This window comes from Coffea arabica, chromosome 1c (assembly GCF_036785885.1).
Source record: "Coffea arabica cultivar ET-39 chromosome 1c, Coffea Arabica ET-39 HiFi, whole genome shotgun sequence".
Lineage (NCBI taxonomy): Eukaryota > Viridiplantae > Streptophyta > Magnoliopsida > Gentianales > Rubiaceae > Coffea > Coffea arabica.
In genome coordinates, this window is record NC_092310.1 from 7156060 (window position 1) to 7175561 (window position 19502).

At 36.9% G+C, this 19502-nt stretch overlaps 1 long non-coding RNA gene across 1 annotated transcript; it reads right to left on the reverse strand.

The window, feature by feature from the left end:
* Positions 1 to 8037: 8037 nt before the first annotated feature.
* Positions 8038 to 12570, reverse strand: LOC113736724 (uncharacterized). The gene is made up of 3 exons (XR_011816737.1): positions 12078 to 12570; positions 9746 to 9826; positions 8038 to 8532 (listed from the first exon to the last, which is right to left on the reverse strand). It is a non-coding gene; the product is annotated as an uncharacterized lncRNA (long non-coding RNA).
* Between the last annotated feature and the right edge of the window lie 6932 nt (positions 12571 to 19502).

Genomic DNA, 19502 nt, shown 5'->3' on the forward strand with positions numbered 1-19502 from the left:
GTATCACACCCGAAGATGGAGAAAGAATCCTTCAAGATATACACGAGGGGTTCTGTGGTGCTCATGTTGGATACCGGATGCTAGTCAAAAAGGCTCTGCTGTTTGGGTACTTTTGGCCCACCATTCGGCGAGATTCTCAGCTCCTGGTTTTCAATTGTCCTTCTTGCCAGCATCATGCTTCAAAACACCATCAACCAACCAACCTGATGATCCCCATCACTTCGTCATGGCCATTCGAACAATGGAGAACAGATATCATCGGCCAGTTTCCTAGAGCCACTGGCAATTATGCCTACCTGGTGGTGGCAGTGGATTACTTCACAAAATGGGTTGAAGTTGAACCCCTAAGGAACATAACTGGCTTAGCAGTCCAGAAGTTCTTATGGAAGAGTATAATCTGTCGCTTCGGATTACCCCGAATTGTCATCTCGGATAATGAAAAGTAATTTGCCGACAACTCCTTCAAAGGATGGTGTGAGAATCTCGGGATCAACCAACACTTCACCTCGGTGGGGCATCCCCAAACTAATAGACAAGCTGAAAATTTCAACCGTACGCTACTCCATGGCCTAAAAATCAGGTTGCGTCAGGTCGGATCATTGTGGGTAGATGAGCTCCCAAGTGTACTGTGGTCCTATCGAACCACTCCAAGGTCTGCTACACAAGAAACTCCATTTTCTCTTACTTATGGGTCCAAAACGGTGGTTCCCACTAAATTCATCACCCCAATCCCTCGCATAGCTGTTTTTGCCACCGAGGTAAATGAAGACGAAAGAAAAATCGATCTCGACCTTACCGAGGAGAAAAAAGACATCGCAGTAGCTAAAGTGGCGCTATATAAGAACATCCTGGCTAGCTATTACAACGCACAAGTTAGGCATTTTCGGTTTAATCCTGGAGACTTAGTCTTGCGAAAAAACTCGATTAGTCGAACTAAACCCCAGGAAAAATTAGCTCCTAAATGGGAAAGACCATACCGTGTCACTGAATCTAGCCGAAATAACTATTGTAAACTGGCCTACCGAGATGGCTCTTTAGTGCCCCGAACTTAGCATGCGGAGAATCTCAAATTGTACCACCCATAAAAAGTATGTCTATCCAACAACTATTGAATTACTTGCTCTCAAGTTAGTTATTTTTTCCTTGGTATTATTCTTTCATAAGCAAAAAATAATGGGACAAGACAAGTACGGAGTAATAAAGGAACAGAGACTACAGAGACTAAGTGTAAAAAAAAGTCATTGGCATTAAAAAAAGGGTTACAAAAAGCCGAGGTCATTGCCTCGGCACTTGGTTACAAAATACCCAGGTAGGAATGCTTCTAAGCATTTCCTGCCTCGGTGCCCCCAACATCCTCTGTCTCTCGGCATCCCCACCGACCTCGCCTCCTCCAGCATCATTTCCTCCGAGCTTATCACTCTTCGGATTGAACTCGGAGAGCCACTGGTTGAATTCTTTCCGGACTTCGGCCAGGTCTCTGCCGGTCTGAATCCCTTCGGTCATACGGTCGCACAACTCCTTAGCATCCTTATTAAAGTTGGGCTTATCTTTGAGGGATTCTAATTGCTCGGCAGAGAGAAAGGCCGCCGCGTCATTGACCGCCGAGGTATATCTAAACATGAATCTTGGCAGCGTGAGCTCATCGAGATCACGTGTGAAGGCCTCGGATTTGCGAAATGCTTCCAGAGCCGAGGTGCCAGCCTTCTCTATTGCCTCCTTGGCTGACTGTTCTTCTTGGACCCTTTTGTCTTTTTCTTCGTCGAGAGCCGTCCTCAAAGAGTTGTTTGTGGCCTCGGTTTGTTCTTGCACAACAACAGCCTTGTCGCGTTCTTGCTCAGTGGCCTTGAGCTTTTCCTCTAGCTTGGCGACCCTTTGTTGAAGTTGGGATGATGGCTGGTAGTGTTCAAAGAGGTTGGTGTAGCGTTGCGTCATCTCGGATAGAAAGGCCGTAGTAGAAACCCAGGCTACCGAGGCGCTCTGCATCAGTTCGGGTGGGGTGAGCTTGCGAGCATAGACGTGGTCCCTTGGAAGGACTGAGTGCACCATGAGTTCTTGGGCAACCTTGGGATCTTTATATCGGTCGTTCACATTCAGATCCCACTCCGAGCACCACTGTGCACCGGAGTGCCTTTTATCCTCTTCGACTTCTTGAGGAGGCACGTGATGGAGGTTGAACAGAGATGATCCGGACACAGGAACCTCGGGAATTGGTGTCATGCCTCAGCTCGGAGGTAGAGAGGCTAGGGTTACACCTCGGGTTGCTAATTCCATCGGGATACCCGAGGTCCAGGAAGTCTCGCCCGTGATAACCACCGAAGTGGTACGGGCCGCGGCTATTGCCGTGGTCTTCTTTTTCGGCTGAACCGACGTTCCAGTGGTGGCCTTCCTCTTTGTTGGCCTCTTATTCACGACGGCGAATCTTAAAATGATGAGGTCGGATACCCTTGTTACTGCACAAGAAGAATGTGAGGTTACTTAGAAATAAACAAAAATACAAAACAAAGCAATGAATGGAAAAATACAAGGTTTTCGAAGCCTAGTATAGAAGAAGGGAGTGTGATCCGAGCTGATGAGAGCTCGGTTGATTCTGCCTTTGACAAGGACTGCCTCAGGGAACTCCCAGCAATTTGTCCTTAAACCCGATTCCATCAACTTTTGGAAGTTTTCTTCCTCTAAGTCCTCAGGAGAGTTATCCTTTACCCTCCACCAAAATCCCTTCGCGAAGTTCTCGGCCAGGACGAACACAAAATTGTGCTTCCATTCTTTTATGGAAGTGGGAGCATCAACTACCAACTTCGGGACTTTATTCCCGAAGTAAAACCACCCTTCTCACTGCCGTTGTTCTTGATGACATAACAGCGACGGAAGAGATTGATGGTAGGGATAATTTTTTTATGTCGACACAACATTTCAAAGTCGACCAGGACCCGGACTGCATTGGGGACGAGTTGAGTGATTCTCACCCCCCAATATCTGAGGCAGTCCCGAAAGAACCTGGTTCTTGGCATTCTGAGCCCGACCTCTAATTGATCTGCATATATTGCCACCCTACCCTTTGGGGCTCTGTTGTCTGGTTCGGCCCGGGTGGACAAATGCTATAGTCACCTCGAAAAGGGTATCTGAAAACCAGTTCAGCCGTCAGCGCTTCACCCATGACACTGTTGAACAAGGGGACCTGGCCGTAGTCAATGGTCGACAAATCCGGAGGGGTAGCTGGTTCAAGCACGCCCTCGTCGTGCGGTAACTCTGTCCCGAGCTCGTCATTGTAGAGCACTTCGGACTCCTCTGGGCTCAGTGCTTGTGATGTCCCGGCCTCATGGGCTACTTCAGTAGCCTCCACCCCGGGATTAGACGAGATCCCTTCCCTGGAATTGGACGAAGCTCCTTTTTCCTGGGTGGGATCAGGCCTCTCTGCCTCGGCAAAGCTTGGCCTCACCGTCTCCTTGTGTGTGTGTGCTGTTCTAGCCATAGTCAAAGGAAAAGGAAGATGGTAAACTTACTTTTGAGAAAGACCGGGAGTTTAGAAGTTGCCGAGGTGATAATACTACAATGGAATGCTCTGAGGTGATTTGAGATTTTTTGCAGTAAAAAGTGAAAGGTGGAATGGATCCCCTATTTATAGACCATGGGGGGGCGAAACCAAACGGGCGGCACGTTTGAGATTCCCTAGGAGAACATCCTCTCTCCTCATTAATGGGGCAGTGCGAATCTGACCGGTTGTCTCACGTCCTTTCGGGAAATCGTCCTTAAATCTGCTAGCCGTCTCATCATCTTCCCCCTATTTGCACGTATGTGACGTCATTATTACAAGTTTACGCATTGGAAATATTTGGAAGCCTCGGGAAGGGACGAACAAGTTCCTTCTTCCCGAGGCTTGGGGGGCTTAGTGAGGATGGTCATTCCGGCTCAGCTTCACCGAGGTCACGCCCTCATTTCGGAATACCAGTCTCGTCTATCAGGACTACCCCGGCAGTACCTTTTGCCTTGAAGATCGAGGTATCCCCGCTATTCCGCGGTCACCTCGGTACCGTGTTATAGTCATGACTGGGGTTCTTATCAAGGACCTAACAACCGGACAGTCGACACGACCCCTGACACTGACCACTACTCTGACATCCTGCCCAGAGTGGACATGTCAAGGGGATGGGCTGTCTCAATCAGACGTCAAGAGAGTTGGACCCCACTGTCCTTCTCTCCAAATTGTCCCCTATAAATAGCAGGAGATCCCACTGAGAAAAGGGATGAATCTCTGGTAATAGAATCCTACTCTCACACATAAACTTTATATCTTATCTCGAACTAACTTAATTTTCGGAAAAAAACTAGGGGACCTAGCCCCCACCTCTAACCATCTAAGCAGGTGATCCTGGTGTTACTGTCTCCTCAAGCAGGAGAACACTCCAGATATCTGAAGCAGCTCATTTGTCCAAAAATCACCTATTCAATTAGAAACCTGCTTCCCCACTTCATACCCGAAATAGAGGATTACTCTCTCCCTCCTCGTTTCAAGCTGCCAACTATAGATTCCTATCATCTTTCTACTCTGTCTTAAGTAGTAATTTACTGGCTGTCGGGCAAAAAAAAACTTTTGACTGGCCGCCGGACTGTGTCAGCCCGGCAGCCAGTGATCTTTTTTTAAAAAAAAATTGTGTCAGGTGCCGGGTCCTATCAGAGTCTTAAGTGTCCGATTTTTCTTTTTTTGATAATATTCTAAATAATTAGCCTGGTTTGTTGGCAATTTATTTATTCATTTATTTTGCATGGAAGTTGCTTGGCTTTTTCACCTGAATTGTCTTCTCTCATTGAATGCTGGGGCTGTTGTGTGAAAAAAAATATGAATGATTATATGTATGGTAATGCAGTACCCAGTCAAGAGCGACAAGACAATTCACTTTAATCTAGGGGTGTATAAAATCAAAAAATTTCGATTTATCGACCGAATTCGAATTAAATTCGAAATTTTTGAAATCGATAAATCCAAAATCGGAATTGAGTTCGGATTTTTCGAATTCATATATTTCAAATTTGGTTCGAATTCAGTAATAGAGTTTTTCAAATTAGATTTTTCGATTTCAAATTCACAATTTGAAATCAGAATTCAAATATCGATTTTGATTTCAAATTTATTTTTAATATATATATTTTTTTATACATGTAATATAAAATTTATAAAATATAAAATTATAAAATTTATATAAAATATTATAAATTTTATATTATATAATAATATATAAATTTTTCCGAATTCGGTGAAATTGTAATTTATCGAATTCCGAATTGAATTCGATATAAATTCGAATTCGAAATTGATGAATTCGAAATTGAATTCGGTCGGATTATCTGATACCAAAATTTCAAAAAATTTCGAATTCAAACTTCCAAATTACCAATTTTTTTATTCGATGCACACCCTACTTTAATCTAACTTTTATTTTGAAGGAGATAATAATCAACGAGATCTTGAAACTTGGAATAATTTAAAGAATAAATTTTATGTACACTGATTTATGGTATTTATGTAAAAATCAAATTTCAAATTTAAATTTTATATAATTATTATTCATCTAACATTGACAGTATAGAAAAAATTAATCCAATATCATGGGGAATCGATGTGTAAAAAAAATTGCGATGACTGAACGTCGGTTAAGAATAACTTGAACAATGCATTTTGTTTAATCCTATCACAAAAGGGGCATTAATACAAATTGATTGTTTATGTTACATCATTTGGGCAATGAAATTGAAAAGAGCAACTTGAACGGATTTAAGAGGTCGCAACTTGAATTATTAGGCCGAATTGCTTGAGATAATTGACAGATGTCGAGCCTGTGCAATAATAATTACTAAAAAGTTCTAATTACCACCACAATTAATTATAGAACAAATCCAAGTACTGGAGCAGGGACCCTAGGTGTAGGTGCGCAATGGATTACTTGATTCACCCTATTCCCGAAGAGTTTACTTGATCCGATATACCAGAATTGTCTATAAAAGTATTAAATTTGCATACAATGACAAGTAGGATCGATTCCACATGGAATGGATGGGAAGTTGTTTCTTTCCAAGTCAATAGAACAAAATTGGGGGGAATTTAATGGAATGAAAAATAAAATAAAATAGACAAAATTCAAAAGCTAACTCACCAAATACAATTTACTAAAAATAGCAATTAATAAAATTCTACTTAAAGGATCAACTTTTCAGGCACAGTCCAATTAAATAATCATCGATGTAAAGATATTTCATTCATTTGTCACTAGGTTGGTTATAGCTATCAACAACCTCTGACAGTCAGTTTTTCCTTATTTTTTCGGCAGCCAAGGTACGACCGTTGATTGCTTCTCTAATCAGAAAACAACCCTAGGTACGACCGTAGGAATTTAATTATCCAATTGCATTAAAATTAGAAAAACCCAACCCTAACCAATAAACACGCTAAGAGGGTTTATTTAAACTAAATCTTACGTTTCCCCAACATAAAGCCAATTATGGTGGTTGCCACTAGTTATCAACTAAACGAACAATTAAGGATTCAATTTAGTTAACGTGACAGTAGACTATTAAATTAAATTAAATATCCAGCCATTGATACTCAATTAATAAAATAATCGTGAACAATTAATCCAGGAAACGCACGAATAATAACCAATTGGAAGAAATAGTGAAAATTTAATTAAATCTTACAGAGGTTATGGACCGCGCCTTCACATCGACCTTTGGGTAGAGGAGAAATCTAGCCGCTTCTCATCATATCAATCTCGCATGATTTAATTGAAATCATTCAATTAATTACCAACAAGTTGGGAAAGAAGAAAGAACTAGGAGATAGACGAAAAGTCTTGCTTATCTCTGGGTTTCGTGTTCGTACTGGATCAAGAAAATGTAAAAGTAAAGGTCTGATGAAAGCTGTACAAAACCAAAGCAGAGAGCCAAATCGTCTACAGGGAAAAGAAACTAAAAGCTAATCTATCAATCCCATGTGAATCTAGCCCTTTTTATTCGCCGCTGATTGCTATCCCAACAAAAAACGTAAGAAAGCTCCAAGCCAATCTCCTTATCCCACGTGAATCTGGCTTTATAGCCAATTCACCCCAAAGTAGCCACCGAAAAGAAAGAAAGCATCAGAGCTTTACTTCCTCTAGGAGAAGAGTTTTAATCCTCTGCACTTTCACGGCCCACGAGCCCCTTTTGATTTCCTAATTTTCCACTTTTTTCTATCAATCCTGCAGGGTCCGTCTTTTAGGTGTGTCTCTTCAGTTTTTGGCGTGGGCACGCCATGAAATAAAGGGTTTTCTGGAAATTTGCCTCGAGAGATTACTTTTAACACCAATCACCTACAATTTACACAAATTATAAAATATGAGCAAAATCTCAATACTTAGCACCGTGAGTAGCCAAAATTAGGACAAAATAATAGCGCAAAAGGTGCCCAATAATCGCTCTATCAACAATTTATGGCGAGATTAACCTTGACATTCATTACAACCCAAGCTCATGCTGAAATCTTACATTGATTGTGTCGAAGGTGTACATAAATAAAGTAAGAATTAATCTTTCTTGCATTGTTAGTGTATATATCACCAATTTGGATGCATCCTATATTATCTCAATTTGAATTTGAAAATCAAATTTTTATATATATGCTAGGTATCTAAATCTAGTAGTGCTTATACTGTCTATGTATGAAAACTTTAAATGCCCTTATTCTCTCCTTACATCTTAAATCTTACTCGTCTTTACTTGAAAAAAACCCAAAAAGTTTGCCTAAAGCGTAAAGGGTTAATTACACTAAACCAGAATACAGTAAAAAGCCAATAAGATAAACTTCCACTCCACAAAGGCAAAGCTTCTACACAAAAATCTTTCCTGTAATACTGAATTGTCTATGTACCTTCTTTAACATCAAATAAGCCGAGCAATGTCCAAGGTACCGTAGGGATTAGATTTGTTAATTGCATAAGTGATTTCCAAATTAGTAATTGCAAAAATTGGCCAATAAAAATAATGGTCTTTCTAATAAGTGTCCAATGGGCATTCATTAACACACTTAAATTCCATCCAATCAACCATGTATATACACATAATAACAATTATTACCCTTGTGACGACCCCACTTTCCCCTAAGGCGAACCAGAGAGTTGGCGGGCCGTCTGCCTAACTCTCGCCAGGACTCACGCAAGCAAGCTAGCAAAAATCCTTCCGAAGTATAACCTAATCTATTACAATATCGTTTCCCTCCAAATAAGCCGGTTTCTAGAATCACATTAACTTCAGAGATAACAGTGCCTTAAGATAGCCAACGTCGATTCTTAAAATACCTTCCCGAATACAACCCAAGAAACAAAACATCAATTCAAATACATCCTTACAAGCCAAGTAACAAATTCATACAAGCCACATACAAATCCAGGGTTTACACTTTTCCAGTTTCAAGTGGCAACCTAAGGCAAAACTACAATGTTTAACTCGAATTACATTCATGAAAGTAAACAATCTAGTACTACTTCCGAGCACCTTTGGTCTCAAATCCTGTAAAAGAAAATCACAACGTGGAATGAGCTACACAGCCCAGTGAGGTTCCAAGACACTCTAACAGTTCAAACAAATCAAGAAAGTTGTGCATGTCATATGCATGGTGCGAGGTTACACAATGGCAGGTTATCATGAGGTGATAATCATTACTCGGGTAATTGCTACTTTGAAAACACATGTAGTAGTAGTACTTTTGCTGGTAACTTTACTATGAGTACAACTCATAAATTATCTAAAATCACTAACGTATTTTTGGAATGAATGACCATATAAATATATTTTCATGAATTTTTAGTCAAACAAATAGTGGCTCGTCTGACTAGAAGAACATTACAAGGATTGCTTCATCTCAGAGATTAATGCTCATGAGGAGTCTTACCCGAGAAAAGTCAACTAGGAGAGCAATAACATTAGTAATAGCAAAGCAAGCACAAAAGGATACAGTACTCGGTCCACTTCCCGTCCTTATAACTCCGATCGGTAACTCCTTCGATTGACTGGCCATCACCTTATCCCTCCAGTGGTAGTACTCGAGTATACCGAAACGGTTGTCCAGGGTTCCAACCTACCCGACCGAGCCCAGTCCTGACTCGAGTAGGTCAGTAACCGAGGCAGGGCCCAAGTTCAGCTTATAGCTTACAACATGCACAGGTAACCAAGTAATTCGACAAAAAGTAAAATTCATCATTTGAATAGGTCAAGTGAGGTAAAGTACACACTCGCCTAACAATGATGGACAACTTCATATAACATGTGATTCATGATAATCAAATAATCAAGTGGATACTTAGCACGTAAGCACGTAAGCAATACAAGTTGATTTCATGGGAGCATGTAATTCACGGATATTGAATAATCATATAGATTAGAAATCATGTCAGCAAATAGTCAGGTAATCAGGTAGTCATGTGGGTTGGTAAACGGTTCACAGTTAACGGTTAACGGTTGACGGTTGAGTAATGACGGTTATTTGGCAGGCATTTGCCATATTAATAGGTCATCATTGGCCGTTATCCCATTTTTACCATGTGAAAGTCGAGGAGATTCACTCCAACGACGTATGCAACCATAGCATACCAAGTCATGTTATTCGAGCATTTTCAAGCATAGGTATGGTAAATATTTAACACATAGTACTTAATACTTAGAAATCATGAAATGGGCATGTCCTGGACTTATTCCATTATGTATTCCTATATGGAACACTCACCTAGTCAAACAAGCGCAATAGGTCTCAAACAATCGTTTTAGGCGTCCGCTCCGAGTTCCTCTTGGAGATCTCCTCGATTGCCTGAGCAAACAATAATTCAAGTACCACTCAATATCGCTACGAATTCTCTAGTTTTCGATGAAGATTGTACGCTAGTGCAATCAAAGAAATTAACGCGGAGACGAGCCTAGAATTCGTGTAACTCGAGGTTCAAAAGTGGGGTTTTAAAACACAAGACAAATCTGATTTCCATCTTTGGATTCAAATGTAAAACAATCAAATGATATTGAAAGAAATGAAGAGTTCGAAACTCCTTAGTTTCCTTTAAGTTAGAAAATTCCAGATTTAACAAGTAATCTTTGAAAAATCATATCTTACTCTCTACAAGCCCAAAATTGGAAAACTTGGTACTATTGGAAACCTCTTTGAAAGTACTAAAAGTCCCTAGAATACACTTTTCCATGATTCTAAATGGAAGATAGTCAAAAATGGGCTCAAAGTTACTGTTTTGGTTCATAAGGCAGATTTAAGTTGGTTTTTGGCCAACTTTGGAATTTCGGCAAAATTCACTTGTTTGGAACTAGCTTTTGAAATTTTTAAATCTATTAGTTTTGTAATCCAAGAGTATAACAAAACAAACGGAACGAGAAACGGGGTTTTGAGCACCAAGATACGGTAGCTCAAAGTTACTAAAATTCCCTTGTGAAACATGGGTTTTTCAAACTCGAGTCATGAACTTTGGTAATTTATTTGACCCATGAAACGGCCTCAGAATAACACCATAATTAGCAGTATAATACTACCATATAAGGGTTGTTCCTCTACCAAATTTCATGGAAAAATAACTTCGGAAAGGTGGTCAATCAAACACCTAAAATTTCGCAAATACTAAGACAAAACTGCCTTGAACCTTTTGTTTTTCCATTTCAGACATTTGGTCAAAGAAAGATTCCTCCAAACCTGGTTCATTTGTTTAGGCAAAACTTAAAGAACGTTCATGGTATATTTGGTAAGTGTTTAGCATCAAAATATTCAGTTAGCAAGTCTTTGCCAAACCTTGCATCAAATCTGTCTAAAAATCAGGGTTTTCAAGGGCAGAGCAGGTTTCATATTTTGATCACAGATCACTCAAATTAACTCAGAATTTGGCATAGTTTAAGGCGTTGGAAAACACATTCATAGAGCTATAATTTCACAGAAGAAATCATTTTGAAATTCGGCACACAACTAGCTCGAATTCGAGTCACAAGTTGCAGCCTCAGCATTTTGTTCTTGTAAAACAGAGAAACAGATCAGTCATCTTTAAATGGTTGGTTCGGCTCACACACATGGAACCAGAACATACATTTTATACCGTTGGAAAGCTTGGGATGTCTCGTTTCAAATGCCACTGACGGCACTCGATTTCGACATCGGAGCACAGAGTTATGGCCGAAATACGAAAGCGGGTCAGAGCATTACGAAAACAGTTTTCCAGATTTACTAGCTTCACGAAATTGATCCCTTTGACCAACCAAACCTCAATATTTTTAAATGAAACTTTGTACACCGTATATTCAACATATAAACATGATATGTAAGTCATGAAACCCTCAAAATTTTGCAAAAAGGGTGCGATTAAAACAGGGCAAATCTGAACATTTTTGAACTACACATCCCTTGAAGTCGAGACTAGCTAGGTATCATTAAACTACCTATTTAAACACCAAACTAGCATTATATCCATCATAAATCCAAGGGTGGGAGTTCATAGAGCCCACCATCAAAATTTTCCGATACGAAATGAAACAAATAACATGTGATTTTGGCAAATAATTCCACCATAATAAATCTGTCATCGGCTAAACAGAATTTCCAGCAGCTAATTGGTCATAAAACCAACTTTTTACTCGGCTAATACATGATATTAAGTACTCAAATTTGTCATGCAAACACTTAACTAGTTAATTAAGATTTCCAGTTCAAAACCAGATTCAAACAACAGCCATAATCATCCAAGAAAACCAGAAATTCTGTTTGCTACCTTCGGATGAGCTTGCATGCGGCCAGATTGTTTTTCATTCTTATTTTTCTAGCATAACCGAACCAAGGGGCTGCATGCAGAGCTTAAATACCTTGTTCTTAATTAGTTAAACGCATCTATCAGCTCAAACTACTACAAAGAGACAGAATTAAATCTGCATTTTCCAAATCAGTCCCACGGCAAATTCCAATTTCTTCCTAATCAGATTTTCTCATGCTTTGGTTTCATCATCCGAGACACAAACACTTCATGCATGACCATAATTCACTGCATCTACCACTAATCAACTCCTTCTAACTCAGAAATTACCTCAGGTTGCAGCTTATACACGGGACAAGGTGCTGTCAATTTTTCCTTCTCTCGGATGGTTCGAAGTGCAGCCCGTTTCCTCTCCTACTCTTATACAGGCTGGCGGATGAGATGAGGGAAAGCAGCAGGTCTCTCACTTTTATTTCTAGCATGCGGTCAGGAGGTGATGAAGTAGAAGGCTCGGCTCTCTCTCCCTTTCTCACTTCACTCTCTCGGACAGAACAGGAATTGCAGCTCACACATCTCCCTTTCTTTTCTCTTGCTCACTGACAGAAACAGAAAAAATTTCAGCTCGCAGCTTCCTTTTCTTTCCTCTCGGATTGCAGAGTGCGGCTCAGTCTCTCCCTCTCTATCTCAGTCGATGTTAACGAGGTGAAGGTGGAGTGTGGTCTGAGGTGAATTGTTGCAGAGGAGGTGAAATGGAGTTGCGGTAGTGGTTTGCGATATAGAAATGAGGTAGAAATATGGTGCCGCGGTTTTGGAGAAGGAAGAAAGAATGGTTTACGGTTTTGGAGTGTATGAAATGGTTGCGTATAGAATTGGTGAAAATGTGATTGGTCGATTGGGGTGGTGATTGAAATGCTATCAGAGGGATTGTTTGGTTTTGCATGGAAACGTTGGGGTTGTAAGGGCATTTTAATCTTTTCACTCTGCTTCCTAACCTCTACTTAAATTCTCCATTCTAACTTAGCTCCAAAAATTATCCCCAAGCGTGATTGAAACTCCTAATAGTGTACTAATCTCGCGAGGGTTTCGATTATCGAAATTTATCGATTACAATTTAATATTAAGGTTCCTAGTAATTCCTAACATTATTACCTAATTATTTAAACTATAAAAATCAAGTTTGACCTTAATATATAAATTTAACATTCTTAATATTCGTTGATCCTTTTATATCAAAACTTATTAACTTAATCATTATTAACGCTTAAGATTAGCTATCGGAATTCAAAGAAATTTAATTGTTAAATCAATGAAATAATTTACCTTCGAAATATGAATTTAATGTAACAAAACTAGGAAATTTAACCACTTATTCGTTATATGTAATTTCTTGAATCGATTATTTACTCCAATCGCGTATTTACTATTTTCACTTAACGAGCTTACAGAAATTAAATTTCGAAACGAATTGCTTTAAAAATATAACTAAACTATGGATACGTTTAATTAAACCTAAAAAGCTTAGAAAATAATACTCAGAGAAATCGGGTGAGTAAATACTTATTTTAGCCAGTAAAATAAATAAAATAAGCAAAATTTTCGGGTCCTCACAACCCTCCCTTATATTTATACAATTTCCCTAATTAATCTTATCTTTTCAAAAATTTAATATCAGAATTATAACTTTGGCTACCCGTTAGACAGATCCTAAAACTAATAATCATTTGTAATAAAAAAATATTAAACTAGTCATCTTAGTAATTAGATTGTCTATGTCTACTCAAACTTTAAATGTTTGAGGTTTATTATCGAATTTGTTGCCCACTTGATAATTGAGCAATTAATTTTTGTGTAAAAAAGTCAGATTCTCCTGTTTCATTTCAAAATTAATCATAAGAGATATAACAAAAGAAATTTCCTAAATATCAATACAAATCTCCATCACAACTAAAAATAGTTGTTTGATCTTTACATTTTTAGATTTATAGACTTGCTGCCAATGTTTTATTGAAAACTTCAACTTAATTTTTGTTTATGTTGCATAAGATTTATCATCAGAGTTACAACTTAGGCTTTCTTATTTACATTTGATGTAGAAATTTGTTCAGGCTCAATTTTGTGATTTTATTTTTTTCCCATTTCTATTTGGGCTTAAAACATATTAGTTGTTATGTTTATCCCACATTAGTTGTGGAAGAGATAGGTATTAAATTATAAGGGTGAGGGAAAGTACATGTACAAGTGAATCGAGTTGAGCACGGTCCTACTTGAGTAGCAAATCAAGCTCGAGCTTGAAAATATTATGCTCGAGTACTCATCAAGTCTAATCAAATCTTACAAATTATTTAATTTTTTATTTTAAATATTTTACTTATTTGTCAATTTTTAGTTTTTAAATATTATACTTATTACTTAATATTTATTGTGAAATGCTCGAAATGACGGGTTACCGAAAATTTTTGGCTAGATTTTAGGGGGAAAAAAAAGATCGCTGGTATCATTTTGTTTGGATACATGATTTTATCTGTTATATTTGGCTTCAAAACAAGTTATCTTGGAATGGTATATGAATGTGAACACATAATCAATAATTAGTATCATGAGTTCAATTCCTATCTATTATTCATTTTCTAAGGATCCACCCACTTTATTCATATTCCATACCTATATTCCTTGCTTGTTCCACTGACAAAAGCATTGGTAACAATAAGCGTTTCATGAGAATGAAAAGCAAAAAGCGCTACCGGCCCTTTATTGCTTTCTTTCATCTAATTTCCCCATCCTTCTTTTTTGTTTCTTATAATTGGAATAGTAGACACACACATACTTATATATACATATATGTATTATCTGTATATATAATTTTATTTATAATATATATATACACACATACATACATATATTCATAACTTCACAGAGTTTTATATGTGTACATGGAGTAAATTGAGATTTGTTTAAATTCTCTTGGCAGAGCTACAAGCCGAAAATGAAAATTGGAATCATATACACCATCATCATCTTGATCCTTGTGCTAGAAAAGCACTCACAATGACCTACAATACTTGGAACACCATTTCAGAAAGGTTAGTTGTTTGTTTGGTGAATTTTTGACCGAAATACACTTTGATCTGTTTATTGGCATGCAACTGACTAATTGCTACTGCTCCACGTTGCTTCAATAAAGTGGCCAAAACGGATAAAGAGTGAAACCATTGAAGCAATGGTGATTTATTGGACACAAATATTGGCCACAAGAAAATACATTTGCTTATTGAGATACACTGTTTATGAACCGTTCAATGGATTCTAGCCTGTAATAATTTCTAGAAGATTGCAACACATGAATGCTTTGAAAAAATAACATAATATGTTGACACTATTCATCAATAGTTTCCTGATGGCTCTACTTGTCGATTTGTTGTTTGAGAATAGAGACATAAAGTTGATGGTTTATAACTTTGTGTCTCAGTCACCAAACTTGTGATCTCAATTAATTTGAACGTATATTTTCTGAAGAGAATAATCATCAAGGAATTGTAAAATAATCATCAGTAATTTGTTTTTATTATAAAACCGTTTAAAATTGTCCAGACTCGATCTTTTTAAACTTTGCAAAACCAAGGATTTTATGTCCACTTTCACGGAGAATTGGTGCAATCCAATTTTCTTTCCTTTGAAAAAAAAAATTGGTCAATGAAGTCTGGGAATTAGTAACTTGAAAGATGCATTTGCTTCAATTTTGACATCCAAGGGGCATCAACAATTACATATCCCTTGTTTTTGTCAAACTGTTTCCCTTATGAAATTTGATAAAGAGTAACCTTTGTGGTGCATTTGTTTGAATCTCATTGAACGGGAAAAGAAAGACTGAATAATTACTAGGCATAATTGCTGGAGATAATTAACCATAATGCGACTCTCATTTGCATATTGATTACAGCACAAATTCATGCTTATATTGTACATAAATAAGTAATTTGCTGCATTCAATGTTTGCATTCACACTAACCATTGAGATATTTATGGGTACCAGAAAAAATGATAATTATGTGAGAAATAATGAGCCCTCGATGCGTGTAGAGCAGGGCTTCGATGGCAAAGTTGGATGCTTTAATTTCCAAAGGAATGAATAAGTTGCTTGGCTTGTTGCTGGGGTCTTCACCTTTTTCCCTTTATTCTCCATTGCCGAATTAGTGCTTTAGAATCAACGGTTATGCTGGTTCTCATTCATGAGGGTTAGTGATTTCATCGCGTAATTGGTTCAACAAACGAATGGTAAGACTGCTTTTAGTTTTAAGAGAAGACTTCGGCCTTCAGAGTGCTAATGCAAAAAGGACACTCATGTGCGGTATTTGTGCTCCGAGTTGATTGACAAATTTTTATTACAGAGAAATTTTTTTTTTCTGTGATCTCAATTCTCAAATCATATCAAACATTTTTTTTTTTTAAGGAATTGATAGCTTTGTTTGGAATTTTGAGGCTTTCATTTACTTTACTTAATATGTAATATCATTGAGAAATTGAACTCTAAACTTTACACAACCTGAATGATTGTAGGCACAGTAATGTAATATCCACTATACAACAAAGAGTGACAAGAAACTGTACGCGGCTCATTGCATTCAAATTGAAACAAAATAAAGGGTTAATTACACTAAACCCGGATGTAATTAGGGATAATTGCATTTTGCCCACTTGAGCTTATTTTATCATCACTAAACAAAAACACACGTCCTTTTCTCGGAATAGTTATTTTTCTTCTTGGTTCAAAATAGAGACACACAGTGATCTCAACTTAATTGAACTTTTATTTTTGGTAGGAGATAATAATCAATGAAATCTTGAAACTTCTATTAATTAACTTTATTTAATTTGTAATATCATTGAGAATTGAGACCTTAAACTTTAGGCAACCAAGAATGTTGAATTCAATATCCATATATATACACACATATATTTGTGTGTGTATATATAATATATGTATATTCTAATCAGCAATTTGTCCTACAGGTCACTTTTTATCATGTTTAATTTGGAATTTTCAAAGAAGATAATAAATCTTTCCAATTATAACATCAATTACAACAAATATACATATACATATGTATATATATGTGTATATATATGTATTAAAATTTCAAAGTAGATGATAAATCTTTCCAATTATAACATCAATTACAACAAATATACATTCACATATGTATATTTATGTATATATATATATATATGTATTAAAATTTCAAAGAAGATGATAAATCTTTCCAATTATAACATCAATTACAACAAATATACATATACATATATATATATATATATATATATATATGTATATTTATGTATGTGTGTATCAAGAAGATGATAAATCTTTCCAGTTATAACATCAATTACAACAAATATACATTTACATATGTATATTTATGTATATATATATGTATTAAAATTTCAAAGAAGATGATAAATCTTTCCAATTATAACATCAATTACAACAAATATACATATACATATATATATATATATATATGTATATTTATGTATGTGTGTATCAAGAAGATGATAAATCTTTCCAGTTATAACATCAATTACAACAAATTAATGTTATGACTGGAAAGATTTATCATCTTCTTTATACACAAATACATAAATATACATATATATGTATATTTATGTATGTGTGTATATATATATACATATATGTATACTTATGATAAAAAGTGACCTGTAGGAAAAATTGATGATTAGAATTGCTTTTCTAAGCCAATTAATGGCAACTGCATCATTCCAATCATTGCAACACTGGTCAAATATTTTAGCTAGGGTGGATACTGTCTAGTATATCAATAGTATACACTATTCACCGGCTTATCTTACATATATATAAAGACCTAAGATTTCTACTCCCAGGTTCAGCCACGTGGCGGGATGAGGGGAGGGAGGAATTTTTTCTTCCGTTTATGCCCTGAGAATATTGATTAGTTCTACGAACAGTATACCACTGTTGAGGTCATTTTTGTCTTTTCACATGAAATTACTACCTTGCCCAGATAAAAATAACTAGCCCCAAAACAGTAACTTACTGTTGACGGCTATTTTTGAGTTCTCGCAAATAGCCTTTTGCTTTATTTCTCAGTTGTCATCTTTTCTTAGATGTAGTTGCCATCACCTCTGTTGTTCTTCACTTCTTTGTCTCCGTTATCAAAGACAAGAAGTCATAGGAGTCAAAAAGTCAAATAAAAATCTGGAAGTGCACCGATGTGGCAGGAAAGCAAAACACTCCCTTTCTACTTCATTTTTACAACTTTAGCCCATAGGAGTCAAAAAGTCAAGTAAAAATCTGGAAGTGCACCGATGGCAGGAAAGCAAAACACTCCCTTTCTATTTCATTTTACAACTTTAGCCCATCATCTTTTGTTTCCTTCTTCCTTTCTGTCTCTCTTTGTTTCCCATTAATTTTTCTTTCAGCTTTCTTTTCTCCCACAAAGAGTCAATTATGGCTGCCCATCCATATTCGAACTGTGGGATTGTTCCACAAAAGATGATAATCCTCCTTTCCTTTTCATTGTTCCCGTTTCTTGGACTATTCTTCTCTTCGGTGGAAAAAAAGAAGTACAGAAGCAGCTGAATAGCTTTTAGAAACAGTGGCCAAGAAATGGGTTGTCCGCCTGCTTCCTCCAACAATTTGTCAACAATTTCAGGATTGGCTTCGCTAAATTGCGGCTGCTCATCGGATTTTTTCGTTAGTCCTTATATATTCCTTTTTATTCCCCAGCCATTCTTTTCCTCTTGCTTTGTCTCTTTTTTTTTTTTTGTTTTCCGTTCTTTACTTTCCCCCTTCTGTTGTTTCCAGATCAGTCGATCAATAATTTCATGATTTTCTTCCCTAAATTATGGCTATCCATCCAAGTTTTTTTACATCTATACTCTTTATTATTATACCCAACCATGAGAATGTGGTTTGTCCTTTTGTATTCATTTTCATTTCTTGCCCAGTTGAGAAATTACCCAGACTCAAAAGAAAAATCTCTGACAACTTATCAAGTTTGCATCTTTATCTGCTCTATTCATGATGGCTAATACTATTGCTAGAGATATAGCTTTGTCCTTCTGTTTTCCTGATATTGTTGACCAATTGCCAAATTATCAAGAATGAAGGAAACCTTGTGCCTTTATATTAGAAATAGAAATACTAGTCACAAAAAAACTACACCTTTCTTCTACTTTGTTCTCTGCAACCTTTCGTGCTAAAGGTAACTACTTCTTTTCTTTGTCTAATTTGTTCCCCTACCAGTATTTAAGAGATTGGATAATCTGTCTACTTTTTATTTTGGGAAAATCGTCCAAAACATCCCTCACATTTTGTAAAATGACTTTTTTCGTCCCTCACTTTTAAAAGTGTAATTATATGTCCCTTACATATTCACATCGGTCAAATTTAGTCCCTAATTAGGCTTCCGATCATTTTTTGGCTAGAATCCATCACCTGCAAGGCACGTGATCATTTTTGAAGGGTAAATTTGTCAAATTATATTTTACATAATCCGATCTATAGTCCTCCACATTTTATAAAATAAATTTTTTCATCCCTCACATTTTATAAAATGATTTTTTTCATCCCTCATATTTGACAAAATGAATTTCTCCATCCCTTACATTTCAAAAAATGAATATTTCCATCCCTCACTAATGATGTATGTGAGGGAAATCCTAAAAAAAAATTGTGTGTGAATACATTTTGTTTAAACACATGTATATGTCTATTTG